Source organism: Brachycentrus maculatus, unplaced genomic scaffold, assembly GCF_059751285.1.
Source record: "Brachycentrus maculatus isolate JH-2025_06_01 unplaced genomic scaffold, ASM5975128v1 h1tg000324l, whole genome shotgun sequence".
Lineage (NCBI taxonomy): Eukaryota > Metazoa > Arthropoda > Insecta > Trichoptera > Brachycentridae > Brachycentrus > Brachycentrus maculatus.
In genome coordinates, this window is record NW_028281073.1 from 827,825 (window position 1) to 843,734 (window position 15,910).

General features: G+C 33.3%; 1 long non-coding RNA gene across 1 annotated transcript in view; it reads right to left on the reverse strand.

Moving 5' to 3' along the window:
* Positions 1 to 3,412: 3,412 nt before the first annotated feature.
* Positions 3,413 to 15,910, reverse strand: part of LOC148304361 (uncharacterized) — a 40,250-nt gene continuing 27,752 nt past the window's right edge. The window contains exon 3 of the long non-coding RNA XR_015838358.1: positions 3,413 to 3,890. This is a non-coding gene — a long non-coding RNA (uncharacterized LOC148304361). The remainder of the gene's footprint in view (positions 3,891 to 15,910) is intronic.

Consider the following 15,910-nt stretch of genomic DNA (forward strand, 5'->3'; position numbering starts at 1 on the left):
CTGATATTATAAAGGGTGTTCGGGATTATTAAATACATACATACAAGTCACAAAAATCAATTTCTTTTTATTTCATCTTACAAATAATTTAAAATTACAATAAAAGTGAAATTTCCTGTACCGAGGGCACATTTTACGGTACTTTTTTTTTAAACTATTTGAAAGAAAATTGAAAATCATTTGCAAGAAAATTCGTCATGGCTGAATGATGCGATCAGTTTCAGATCTACCCGCTTCCATTATCCAATTTATGAATAGCTCTTTTACACTTGGTTATTTTTTTAATGACTTTATGGATGTTGATAGCAGGTTGTACAACTTTATTGCATAATAATAATAGTTCAAAGTTATTGGGATAATTTTTCCATCAATATCAGGATGGTGAACGTAACATAAGTCTATTATTTCGAGAAATAAAAATACTTTGCGTTTTGATCCACTCACATTTTTATTAACCAACTAGTTTCGGCAACAACCTGTTGCCCTCTTCAGGGTTTAATTTATATATAAATTAAACCCTGAGAAGGCAACAGGTTGTTGCCGAAACTAGTTGGTTAATAAAAATGTGAGTGGATCAAAACACAAATACTTTTTTATTTCTCGAAATAATATATCAATATGATCCACAAAATTAATGCTTTCAATATTCAAAACGTAACATAAGTCACTTACGTCGGCCGATGACAGTTCGTAAGCCTTATAAATGCAGAGAATTCCATTAATGTAAAAAATACTCCATCTACATTTTTTTTTAAAATATTCACATACTTAATTGAATAATTTTTAAATAATAATAATAATAATAAAACCCTTTTCCACACCCCAATGGTGCATAGGGCACTGCGTTATATAAACGCAGTGTTATCTTGATCGATTACAAATGAAGGAAAGGTGATCAGCCCTCCGCTTCAGGTACCAGTCCAGGGTAATATTGAATAAATATGACAGTGAAAAAATAACATATATTTATTTTACCCCCCTTGGGGATCGAACCCGGGACCTCCAGAACAAAAGCTGAGGGTGCTGACCATTACACTACGGAGGCGGACATAATTTTTAATATCTTTAAATTGTATTTCATTGTCCTAGGGGTTAATGGAAATAAAAACATATTTTGCTTCAACAGTAATTTATTTTTGGAGACAAATATTAGGTATATATATTTTTTAATTTTATTTTTTATTCATTTTTGTTGTTGGTTGTAGGAAATAAGTTGTGGCAGAGTGGAGGTCGAATCTAGACCCTCTAAATGTTGTCAATTTTATCTAACCTAACACATATTTAATTTTCATTCATTCAAACCCTTATCCGCACCCCAGTGGTGCTTAGGGCACAGCATCATGTAAACGCAGTGTTCCTTGATCGTTAACACGTGAAGGATAGGTATCAGCCCTCCGCTTCAGGTACCAGTCCAGGGTTATATCGAATAAATTATAAGGGTGAAAATATCTCTTATATTTATTTGACCCCTACCCCCCTGGCAGTCGAACCCGGGACCTCCAGTATGGTAGTCGAGCGTGCTGACCATTACACAACGGAGGTAGACTTAACGGAACACTTACATACGGTACTTAACTATTACTACTTTTCGTATTATTTTTTTGACATCTCATCAAAGATGAAGAAGAATATGGAAGTCTGGGCATTTCGACCGTCATAGGCCGGTTTAAGTGATCATTCACCAATTCATCTTTGACGAGATGTAATTGGAGATAATCCAGATTTCTGAACAAGTATTTATTACACTTTTATTTATAGTTTCGGCATTGACTTTGTGGTAAGATTAATAATGTTACAATGATTAAGGAAACACTTGTTTTTATACCACTTGAGTTTTATTAAAGACTTCTAGTTTCGGAAGCTAAACTTTCATTGCAGGTCTGAATAATAACTAAAATAAAATAAAAATGAAAATGTTATTTTCTGGCGTCTCTCATGTGTGTGATTATAATCCAAGATTCGGACCTCACATACTAATATAAGAGTTTCTGCTTAGTAAAAAGCTTCTTTACATCTCGCCAATAGATGTCTCTAGTGAAGTTCTAGTGATTCAAGAACAAGGTTTCTAAATTGGTTCATATATATAGAGCTTCCAAGAATTTAAGTAGTGTGGTTGTCAATAATGGGTAGAATTGGTGAATGTTACACGTGTGTAAAGTGATCACTTAAACTAGCCTATGACGGTCGTCACCCCCTAAATGCCCAGACTTCCATATTCTCCTTCATCTTTGATGAGATGTCTAAAAATAATAAGAAAATAACTAAAATATAAATTTGTTCTTTAAATAAAAAGAGGGGTAAGTTAGGGGGAGGGGGTTAGTCAAGGGGCGGAGTTTGAAAATAAAGAAAAAATGGAAAGCAAAGGTGAACAATTTTGAAACAATATATTATTTAATAAATTATTATTACACTTAGTTCTTATAACTAGTTAGCGTCCGGTGATACAAAACTTTAAAGACTTTTTTTTTGATGAACCAAATGCTGTGTAGACATGGTTACGTCACAAAATCCTGGGTGATGATTCAGCAGGACATCCAGTGACGTCATGAGGATTAGGTACGTCACAAGCCCTTATCAGTTCTCCGTCCAGTAGTAAGAGGCACACTGGGCGCAGAGAATGACAAGGGATCGGTGACGGTACAGGCAAGATGGATGCTGCGCAGCATACAGAGTACAGTGCGGGAGAGCCACTCTTCGTAAGGTCTTCGGTAGAGATGTGATGAATCGGAAGACTGATCGGGTTATTCGAATGATTTCATCCGATTGATTGATGACCTATTCAGAGGATATAATAAGACAAATCGCTCATTTCTTTGAACAACGTCATATATCAAAAAACTTGTACACATTAAACACAACTATATCTCTTAAAAAACGTTAGAAATGTCAAATCTTAACATTTATTATTATTACTATTAGTATAGGTATCTTAATTATATATGAAACATCCCTCGTTCATATATCGCTCACTCCTTTCAACAACGTCATATATCAAAAAACTTGATTATTCAGGACATCGTTTTTAAAGTTTAAATATATAATAAATGTATTGAAAATATATATATATATATATATATCAAGCCACTTATTGAACTTTTTACTGTGCAACAGAGATATTTTGAGGTAAAACCTGAATGTTTTTTCTCCATTTGAAAAATATTTAGTATATTTAAGAAAATAATTAAACGATACATTTTCTTAATAATGCAAAAACAACATTTTTTGCCCTGTAGCGGGTGAATATTAAGTTAAAAATATGCCTCTTTTAATGGGATATAGTACGTTTTCTGGGCATTCCGAAAACATGCACAACTGAAAATTTATAATTTTTTTATATATGACGTTCTTGAAAGGAGTGAGCGCAATGTTTATTTATAAAACTTCTTGCACATAATAAATATTTCGCATATTAAACAGGGTTATTGGTAACTCGATGTATGACATTAAACGTACAAATTACACAAAAACATCCTCGTTTCACAAGCTTTCCAAAAAGATATAAAAACCAATATTTTTATTAGAAAAACACATTAAAAACTAATTTTAACTAATACAGAAAATACAAAAAAAAACATAAACATGTATATTATTTGCTACATACACATATTATTATGTACTTAAAATTGTAGTGGTTATTCTCACCACAGGATTCATCTACAATCTTTTTGTCGAAGTCGCCACACATTAGTTTTGCATATTTTCCTTATTTGGTTAAATATTGCTAACGGTACATGAATATGTACAATAAAAGTGCGAGCGAGGTATTGCTTCAGGCTGAGGGTTGGGCACGACGAGATGAGGGACAGCTGTTTCGCCTGCCCGCAGTGGCCAGATGCGTTACGTCACAGGGACACTGGGCGGAGAAGTGGTTCCCAAACGTCGGCAGCCATCTGGAAATCGAATGGGGAAAATGTTAGCCGAAACTAGTTGGAAATGCATGACGGGCTTACATTTCGTTAATAAGACATTTTCGCTGACAGCTGACTCGAGAGAAAAAAATTATCTGATGACCGTCAAGAAATGTCCAGGATTACTGTCATTCTTGGATGCTTTCTTCTTCATTCATCTAACCCTTCGACTTGAGCGTTGATCTTTCCCTTTCCCCCCTTTCCTGCCTTTTTTCTCTATTCCAGGTATCTTAATTTTTTTTTATTTATTTCTTTAATTAGCTTATATTACCTACATTAATATAAACTATTATTTACACTAAATTTACATCTTTGTACAGTAAACAAAACATTTATTTTTAAATTCTCTTTTAAATACTCTTTTCATTCTTCATACATTCAGGCATCTCATCATACATTTTTAAACCCTAATTTCAAACCAAATGTTTACAAATTTACAAACTGGAATAGCACAAGTATTTCGTTCAACTCATTTATATTTTTTTAAATTTATATTATTTAATAAATTTACATTTTTAATAGAATTGAATACAGTTTCTATGTATAAATGATACAAATGGCAAACATATAATTTTAGTTTCGCTGTGCCTCTCCAAAAAAGAGACTGAGCTCTTGTGCTTGGAAAGGGACTTACACTTAAGGTTTATTGTTTTATTTGATTAATGGTATAATAGTCTCTTTCTTTTCTTTTATATATGTGAACTACTTGATTGATGTAACTATCATGTGAAATTCCCAAATAAAGAAAACATATTAAAATTAAAATAAACATAATACCTATTTCTTTTAACATATTGAGAACCTGTGTATTTCTAGTAGCTACTCGTGTCTACAAAAGGTCATCGCACAGTGGCTCATCAATATACAGTCTAGGCCCCATGCGGTCGCTACTAGGGGTCCGGCCACCCCGCTAGCGAAACCGGTAATTGATTATTTGGATATTGTTACTAAAAAAAAACACATATGAACGAAACTATCCCTCTTCGACATCTAGAATCTAGCTTGTATTGAATGGGCTGAATAGGGCCAACGATTTTTTAAAATTGTGTATTTAATTATTTCTTGGCATGACGCACGAAGGGTGGTTACTCTGTATAGTCAATGCTCGTTTTAAAACGAGATTTTAATTAGGAGGTATCGCGATATTGTATTGTACATTCATGCGTAAAATATTTATTATGTCATAAAAAAATGTTTTACTTTAATTAACATATATCGCTCACTCCTTTCAACAACGTCACGTTTCAAAAATCGTAAATTTTCAGGTGCATGTTTTCGGAATGCCCAGAAAATGTACTATATATCCCAGCAAAAGCGGCATATTTTAAACTTGATATTTACCCGCTACGGGACAGAAAGTGTTGTTTTTGCATTTTGAAGAAAAGGTATTGTTTATTTTTTTTTTTAATATACTAAATATTTTTCAAATGGAGAAAAAAACCTTCAGGTTTTACCTAAAAAGATCTGTTGCACAGTAAAAAGTTCAATAAGTGGCTTGATATTTATTTTTAATATAACTAACTAACTAACTAACCATCACGCCGCTTCCCCGCAGAGGTAGGCAGAGAGAATAGAACGCCACATCACTGTCTTTGCAAACATTATTCGCCTCTTCCACGTCCATGCATCTCCTCATACATACATACATGTAAAAATGGCACGATTAGGTATGCCAAATACTTGAAAGTGGTCAGGTTAGGAGTCGTAACAATCGGCGGGTATGTATTTTCAATATATTTTATTATATTCTTAAACTTTAAAAACGATATCCTGAAAAATCAAGTTTTTTGATACATTACGTTGTTGAAAGGAGTGAGCGATGTATGGGATTGATTTCATAATTGTTTACAGGGATATTTGCCAACGTAACTCCAGCCCGCATACGCACAATAGTCCGTATTAATGCCCCGGACTTCCCGGATCTAGCGGGTAGCCGGTATCGCACATGTACCCGGATAACAATGACGGCACCGCCTAAATCCCGGGTAGACAAATAATTGGTTTTAACAGGAAAATTATAACGTACGACGCTCCTGGGTGTCCTATTTCCTTGTAAATCCGCCAACATGCTATAGATGGTAATTTTTATAGTACACTGAACTCCATCTTTACGATTTTTTATACGATTTCAAAATGATTAAAGAAAACACTTGTTTTATAGCACTTGAGTTTTATTAAAGACTACATGTTTCAGAAGCTAAATTTCCATCATTCAGGTCTGCATAATAACATATTATTACTGTCAGTTATTATACAGACCTGAATGATGGAAGTTTAACTTCTGAAACATGTAGTCTTTAATAAAACTCAAGTGGTATAAAACAAGTGTTTTCTTTAATCATTGTAACATGTCTTACCACAAAGTTAATGCCGAAACAATAAATACGATTTCAAAATATCACATGTAAAAATAGTAAAAAAATAAATAAAAATTAATAGTAAATTGGAATTTCCTTCATCCCTCGTATATACTTACTACTCAATACTATGCGGATAATGTATTTTATAACCTTTGATTTTTCTACAAATTTATTTAATTATTTAGAAATTTTTTAAGTATTTTTTTTTATAAATAACATTAAGTCACAATAAAATAGTTACTCAGTTATGATAAACATTATTACTTTATATATTTAGATAAAACTTTGTATTGATCACAAAGAGTAAACCCACTCACAAGTAGGAACAGGCTATAAAACTTATAAAATTGGAGTCAAAGTGGGAATATTATACGTTGAGTCATTTAGGTTTCCTCGCGCAGCCGGTCGTGTACCGAATTGTATATTTGCGAGTACATCCTTAAACTACATGGACCAAAAAATCTCCTGCATGCGCTGTAGCAGATACGCCGAGTCGAAGGGAAGAGCGGTAGATAGAGTGGATGGAGACTGACCACGATGAAGAAAACCAATCATCATAAAGATTGTAACCCACGAAGAAGACGTTTAAAATAAAATTAAGACACCTATAAGTCCCAATGTACAAATCGCAACTTAATTTTTATTAAAGTCAAATAACATTTAATGCAAAAACACTGTTTTTGCATTGAAAAAAAAGTTTTTGTTAGAAATAAATATATTGTTTAAAAAATGAGAGTTAAATGTCAAGGGTTGAAAAATTATAAATATATTTTTACAATGTATAATAAAAAAAATCAAATTAGAATTCATATTATATACTATTTTTAAAAATGTATGCGGAGACACGTCTGACCCCGATCGCTCAATGAAACGTTTGTTTGCGAGTACCCCCTTAAATCCATCTGTTCCGAATTTTAACCGCGCCAACATTTCGACCGGAATCCGCCAGACCCGGTGGTATTATATATTCAGAATCGCAAATCAAAATATTACGCGATTACTAAGTGTTTTAATAAACCCGCATAAATCGCCCGAGGGGGGTGGGTAGGGGCCGCCTCCCTCAGGGCGGGATTTATTTATTTGATCCAAGGCGGGGGCGGTTAATAATATTTTGATTGCCGGCCGCGCCGGATTAAGGTTGCGGAACACCATCGAGCTAATCACGGCGGGGATTTCCCGACTGCTGGCGGGAAGACTGGGCCGCGGTTTTAAACATCAGAATTTAAAATATATAAAAAAAACAGGAGAACCTAGATCATGGGTGGCCAACGTTTTCAGTAGCCGGGCCAGATTTTAGATATGAGATATCCTACCGGGCCATACAACAAAATTAATAATTTATTATTCAAAGCAAATAAGATTTATATATATATTTATATTCTGTATATATATATATATATATATATATATATATATATATATATATATATATATATATATATATATATATATATATATATATATATATATATATATATATATATATATATATATATATATATATATATATATATATATATATATATATATATATATATATATATATATATATATATATATATATATATATATATATATATATATATATATATATATATATATATATATATATATATATATATATATATATATATATATATATATCTATATATATATATTTGTAGGAAGGTTATTGAAATATTTGATTACCAAATTATTTTATTGCATTTTTCTATTGTCAAGTCATTTTAGTATCCCGAAGATAAGCTGGTTATTCTGAAACCGGTCATGGAGCAGTGTTTTAAGCGGTATTACACAAAATGAACAATGAACGATGAAGAGAGTGAGAAAAAATTAAATAAATAAAACAGATTTCGCCGTTTACTCATCCGGTCTTCTTCAAAATCTCTTACTTATAACCCTTATCCGCACCCAATGGTGCAAAGAGCACTGCATCGAATTGACGCAGTGTTATCTTGATCATTACTTACATGAAGGCAAGGTGATCACTCTTGCGCTTCAAGATCCAGTCCAGGGTAATATGAAATAAATATTACAGTGTACAATCACTAATATTTATTTTCACCCCCCCTGGGAATCGAACCCGGGACCTCCAGCGCGGTAGCTGAACACGCTGACCATCACACCACGGAGGCGGACAAAATCAAATCAATATCTCAAGTCAGACAAAATATAAATACACATACTTACATACTTACTTGTATATTGTAAAATGTCAGTTACCCCTTAACGTGCTTAGTATGGCGGTATACCCAGCGCCGAGAGTGGACTTCACTCCGGCGAGGGTCGATGTAATATGAGACGAGGTGTCGAGAGAATAGTGGTAATAAAACTGAATTATTACCCGAGGAACGGGGAGGAGAACGAACACTTTACCCGGAAAATAGGAGAGTCCACAAAAGGAGCGGAGTGTACGAGAAATAATCAACGGGAGAATTGCGGAAATTAAATATTAAATAATACGGGAATATTTCGGGAGTGCGGTGCCATTGTTGTATGGGTCTATCTGCGAAAATGATTCATTTTTAAGGTAACTATCCGTTAGGGCAGGGGTTCCCAATCATTTACAACCCGCGGCGCACTTCCAAGTTTAGTGTTTTATCTACTTTAGCAAGCTATTTGGAATAGATAATGTGACCAAACACATATGTATATATATATTATAGTCGAAAGAAATAGGTCTCTACCTACAATAATAGAAGTTGGGTAGAAAGATGCTAGCTCTCAAAATAGAAATTGTTGCTTTACCCGTGAATATTTGTGGTTTCGGATAGTGATAAGAGGATCGACTCACGGCGCCCCTCTTGACTTTCTACGGCACACCAGGGCGCCGCGGCGCACACTTTGGGAACCCCTGCGTTAGGGCGTTTCTGCACTACCCGTAATTTTACCGTCCGACAGCCCGGTTTTGAAAAATGAAAGCGACTACGACTAAAAGTATATTTTACTATTCTTTCTTCACTCATTCGTTCCAATTCCACGAATCCAAACCATCTCAACACTCTTTTCTTAATTTCACCTATAATTCTTATCGGAACCTTGCATTATTTGCTTATTTCACCATTCGAAAATTGCGCGTGGAGAGACGTGTTGCCCTTAGGCTGCCGGTCGCTTACTGAATTCTATGGTTGCAAATAAGGCCTTAAAAAAAACTAGATAGTAAAATTGTCACCCCTGCAAAATTACCTTATTTGCAGTTAAGATAGTTCTGCGTTCATGTGACGATATTATAATTTAAACACAGATGTAGGTACTATATATAATTATAATATTCATGAATGTATTTTGATGTATTATGTATACACTCGGATTCGAGGGCCCACATAAGGTGAAAATGTTCCTTAAATTTGCGTCAAAAACAAAACAAACCCTTATAAAATTACGTTATGGGTTTTTCGCGCGAATAAACTTTCTCTCACAAGTCCACACGGTGACTAGCAATTAGAGGTGCAATGGAAATCGTAAAAAACAATACAAAAAATATGAGGAATGAACTGAAAAAAAAATACTAAAATTATGGGAAGATATTTGTGTTAGTGATTAGTTATGTTTTCTCTTTTTTTCTTTTAAACATGCTTCTTACCTGATGTTTTTATATGCCTATTTACTGTACCATTAATTGCTTTATATTTTACATTTTGCCCTGCGTTTTCTTGTTTGTTTCTTGATTATCTGTTGTCTGTCAGTCTTGTTAACCTTAATCAAATGTTCCAAAATGTGTGATGGAAATTACTCATCGGGAATTATTATACATATCGCTCACTCCTTTCAAGAACGTCATAAATAAAAAAACTTGATTTTTCAGGATAACGTTTTTAAAGTATGAAAATATAACACAATGTATTAAAAATAAATATTAAGCCACTTATTGAACGTTTTACTGTGCAACAGATTTTTTAGGTAAAACCTGAAGGTTTTTTCTCCATTTGAAAAATATTTAGGATATTTAAAAAAATAATTAAACCATACATTTTCTTAATAATGCAAAAACAACATTTTTTGCCCTGTAGCGGGTGAATATTAAGTTAAAAATATGCCTCTTTTAATGGGATATAGTACATTTTCTGGGCATTCCGAAAACGTACACAACTGAAAATTGACGAATTTTGATTTATGACGTTCTTGAAAGGAGTGAGCGATATGACTTATGTTCGTAATATGTTTAAATAAATAAATAAATACTGGTGTGGCGTTTTACTATTGGAAATAGTTCCAAGTACATTCGCATCGTAAATTTATTTTACCGTTGCTGGCTTACTCATTTGTTCCACATGCCAAAACCACACACTCCTTTCTTAATTATGCTTATCTCACAGCATTGCATTCCTTCCATATTTCACCATTCGGACATGTCGCTCACTCCTTTCAACAACGTCATGTATAAAAAAACTTGATTTTTCAGGATATCGTTTTTAAAGTTTAAAAATATAATAAAATGTATTGGAAATAAATATCAAGCTACTTATTGAACTTTTTACTGTGCAATTGATCTTTTTAGGTAAAACCTGGATGTTTTTTCTCCATTTGAAAAGTACTTAGTATATTTTAAAAATTAATTAAACAATACCTTTTCTTGAAAATGCAAAAACAACACTTTCTGCCCTGTAGCGGGTAAATATTAAGTTTAAAATATGCCGCCTTTGCTGGGATATAGTACATTTTTACACAACTGAAAATTTACGATTTTTGATATATGACGTTGTTGAAAGGAGTGAGCAATGTATCATACGTCGTTTTGCCGCACATTCCTCTGAGATCGCATTTCCACTGCATTCCACCCACTTTCATCCTTCTTTCGCTAACTCCATATTTCAATTCCATACATTGGGGTTGATACCAGGACTCCATTGTGTACTGCAAGTTTAGCTTTCCCGTTAAGCTTAATTTCGAAACTACTAATATTTATTTTGACTATTATTGGCAATCGTTTGCCCATGGCTGGGCAAAGGCAATGCCCTAATAAGGCAAATGAATCATTGGAAAGACTTCAACTAATTCAAGATTCCTATGACGCAAGAACCGCTTCGAAATGACCTAACCAAAAGGTAAAATAAACAGTCGTTGTTGTCTCAAAAAATCTATATTCCGATTATATACATACTAATGCGACACTCGAAATGTATTCACTGTTTTTATTCAAAGTTTGTTCAACCTTTGCATTACAATAAAGCGTTTACATAATTTCCGTTGAACATTGGTCACCTAAATTATTATTCGTTCGATCCACCAAAGGTTGACCTGGTGTAAAGTTCACTGGCAAGAATTGTATAATTTGTATCGGACCATTTGAGTTTAAAAAAAAAACAATTTTGGTAGTCGACGTGCAGGATGGAATACAGTAAAACCTCGATATAACGGACAAAAAATCCAAATAAACGTAATTTAAAAAAAAAAATCTGTTAATATTGCAATTCAAGAACAAGGTTTCTAAATTGGTTCATATATATATAGAACTTCCAAGAATTTGAGTAGTGTGGTTGTCAATAATGGGTTGAATTGGTGAATGTTACACGTGTGTAAAGTGATCACTTAAACCAGCCTATGACGGTCGTCAGCCCCGTAAATGCCCAGACTTCCATATTCTTGTTCATCTTTGATTAGATGTCAAAAAATAATATGAAAAATAACTCCTATAATTGGAGATAATCCAGATTTGTGAACAAGTATTTGGATACCCTCAAAATGTTTTTTTTTTATTATTATTATTGACGCATAATGTAAATACCTTCTAGTTTTGTCACACCGTGTACAATGAGAGTGTGTTTTGTATAGTGAACACAAAGTGTAGCATCGTCCAGTGTAAATATGTGCCGAAATCGTAAATTCTTTAATGGGCAAATAGAGCCGGGCCGGTGCGGTGGTGTCCAGGGTTGGCGGGTGGGGCGGGTGGAGCGGTTGGTGTTTGGGGAGGGGGTGAGGATTTAGGCGTTGCGTAAACACTAAGTCATCTCCTTTTATAATGCTCACATAATGTTAAGGCGGGCCGGTCTCATTAAGCCATAATGGCACATAGTACGGTATTGAGAATTATACTGAAAAATAACGAACGAGCGACACGGTGTTTCAATATGCGAGGAATGAAAATTTGGACGCACTCAAAATGTTAAAAATGCGAATCAAATAACTACAACATTTTGAGTGTGTCCAAATACTTGTTCACAAAATCTGGATTATCTCCAATTACAGGAGTTACATTCATATTGTTTTTTGACATCTCATCAAAGATGAAGAAGAATATGGAAGTCTGGGCATTTACGGGAAATGCCCAGACTTCCATATTCTTCTTCATCTTTGATGAGATGTCAAAAAATAAATCAAATAACTGGTCAAATTATACAATGTTTCTTCAAACCCTTATTCGCACTTCAATGGTGCATAGGGCACTGCATCATATAAACGCAGTGTTATCTTGATCATTAACACACGAAGGAAAGGTGATCAGTCCCCCGCTTCAGGTACCAGGTCCACATTGAATAAATATAAATAGTGAAAAAAATAAGTTCTAACTTACCCGCGTGGCATATAAAAACGCAACCAGTACCCACCCTACCTTACTAAATAATACCAGCTTACCTTACTACTTACCCTAGTAAGTAGTAGTTAGCTTACCTTACTACCTACCTGTACTGCCTACCCTTATTAATTCTCTGTGCACACCACTCCATACAGTCATACATGCCCTCCGATTGCGTAAACCACACTCTTCTGTCCCGACACACACTCCTAGCTTCCTTCACGTCCATACATCTAGTCACACATGCCCTCCGAAAGACGTATACTTACAACATTTTGAGTGTGTCCAAATACTTGTTCACAAAATCTGGATTATCTCCAATTACAGGAGTTATTTTCATATTATTTTTTGACATCTCGTCAAAGATGAAGAAGTATATGGAAGTCTGGGCATTTACGGGGCTGACGACCGTCATAGGCTGGTTTAAGTGATCATTTTACACACGTGTAACATTCACCAATTCTACCCATTAATGACAACCACACTACTTAAATTTTTGGAAATTCTATATAAGGTAAGTGTCTATAATACTGACCTAGTTTTTGTCTTAAGCCGGTCCATATTTTTAAAATATTTATTTAATATTAAAACGGCTTGATAATTTTTTAAATTTATTTTTATTTTTTAATGGGATAGTTTTATCCTTACAAAGTTAAAAAAATAATAGTCAAAAGTCAAGTGCATATATTAAAATCCACGCAATAAACAGTTAAAGGCTTTGTATTCAATACTGACCTATTCGAAATGGATTATTTCATAATACTGACCGCTGTTGCCTCTATTACTGACTATGAGTGAAAAAGACAACTAAATTCATATTTTAATATATTTTACCATATGTAAACTGGAGTAAGATATAAGTATTTGTAATGGAAATAAATGTAAAAGTAAGTACTTATGTGACAATTTATTATTTATTAAAAAAAAAAACATATTGGTTAAACAAAATGTATTGTTAATGTATTTTTTTAAGCTCACTATAAATAAGTAATTCTGGAATGGAATAATTTCCTCTAGCGTTTAGTCACACCGGTTCTGGAATTGTTTTTATGATTCCTTCTGAAGTATACTATATAGTATCCTGTTTTTCTGGCACTTCCAGTTCAGGCATACCACGACCTTGATCAAAGCGGAACCATCCTTTTTGGGATTTATTACAATTCCTAAAAAATTCCCCTTCCTACTTTACAATACAGGACTCATTTTATTTTAGTTTTTACGAGGAAGATTTTTTGAAGACCCTTGGTGATTTTCAGTTTTTTTTTCTTCTTTCTGCCACTTTATCTTCTGGCACACAGAGACTGCTTAATCTTTCCTGTCCAGAGTAAAAAAAAACAATGCGCGGGTTCCGAAGGGGGTACTGGCAATACCCCAAGTAAAATGCTAAAAATACAGGTTTTTCACAAATTCGACTAATGTCAAAATGTTTATCATGCTATTGTTATTCTATTTTTTCCATTTAAATTTGAATTTTCTGTAATAAACAATAATTTTCAAAAAAATGTAGTTGTGAAGAAGTTCTCTGCGGAAATGACATTCAATTCCGCCCAATGTTTAAGCATCACTGGACACTAGGCGCTTCGGCCGGAAACGATGCAAGCGAGAGGGGGTGAGGAGAGAAAGAGAGAGAGAGAAGCATACTACTCGGTACATACTAGCGGGTTTCTAATTTGTCGTATATTATGGTGAAAAAAAAACAAAGAATGGTAAAAAAATCAGATAGCGAGAAACAATACAAAAATGACATTACGTTGTATGAACAGTTTGGACTTGGGTTTGGGAATATCTATCCATCTGTAGCCTGATTTGGAAGTGAACAAATTTTCTTCATTTCTACTGTTGTCTACCATATCTACGGGCTTGACGCTGTTAGAGTCAGATTCATCAAGTTCTTGGATTATATAGTTATCTGAGTCGGCGTCGGAAGCATAATCTTTATTTTCTAACCCTAAATGGAATTCATCATCACTTATATACATACATCAGTGTCCGTATAGCTCAGAAGTTGCTCAATCATATAATCTGTCAATTATTTCTACTCATTGTTAGGGTAAAGTAAATATTAAAATTATGACAATTTAATTCGTGTAAAAAGGTAGATATTTATAAAATAAATATGAAAATGCAATTGCACCAAGAAATTTCAGTAGATAATTTAAATTAATAATAATTCTTATTAGAAACGAAAAAAAACACTCTGTATTTGCCAAATAACGCTTGCGTATTTGGCAAATACAGAGAACACGATTCACACGCGTGCAAATTTGAGGATCTACCGCCGATGGTTAAACTGTGGAAATAGATACAGCGCTAGTAAAGAAATTGATATCCCCTTCGGAACGGGAAGTTAAACGCTGTTAGAACATTTAAGATCGTGGGATTTGGAGGTTTACAAGGAGTAACCTCATTTGGGTGTGCAACATTAGAGCATGATGGTAGTGTGCCTGATATGTATATACATAAATATATATATATATATATATATATATATATATATATATATATATATATATATATATATATATATATATATATATATATATATATATATATATATATATATATATATATATATATATATATATATATATATATATATATATATATATATATATATATATATATATATTTATATTTATATTCTACTAACCCTTATCCGCACCCGATGGTGCACTGCATCTGCACTGATGTTGTATTGACGCAGTGTTATCTCGATGGTTACTTACATGAAGGCAAGGTGATCACTCATGCGAGTATAGTGGAATCAGTTTATGTTTGATAATAAACAAAGTTTTTTTTGTTGATATTATGTTAAAAAAGAAAAAATAAATTGTATTTTAACATAAGAAAAATCACAAAAAGATGGCTCAGAACGAAACTCCTTTTCTGAAATAGTATGTGTTTATAATACTGATCTAGATTGGTTGCTATTACTGACCGCTGAAACTATTTATTATAATTATAAAACCAAGCAAAAATATATAGGTCAGAATTAGGCCCCCATAATCCAAAAACTGTATGCTATCCAAAGCACGCAAGAAATTTACGTATTTAAGAATTTTCACAAATTTATGTAAACTTTAAAAATGCTCTCGTCTTACTCAATTACTGACCTATAGGTCAGTAAA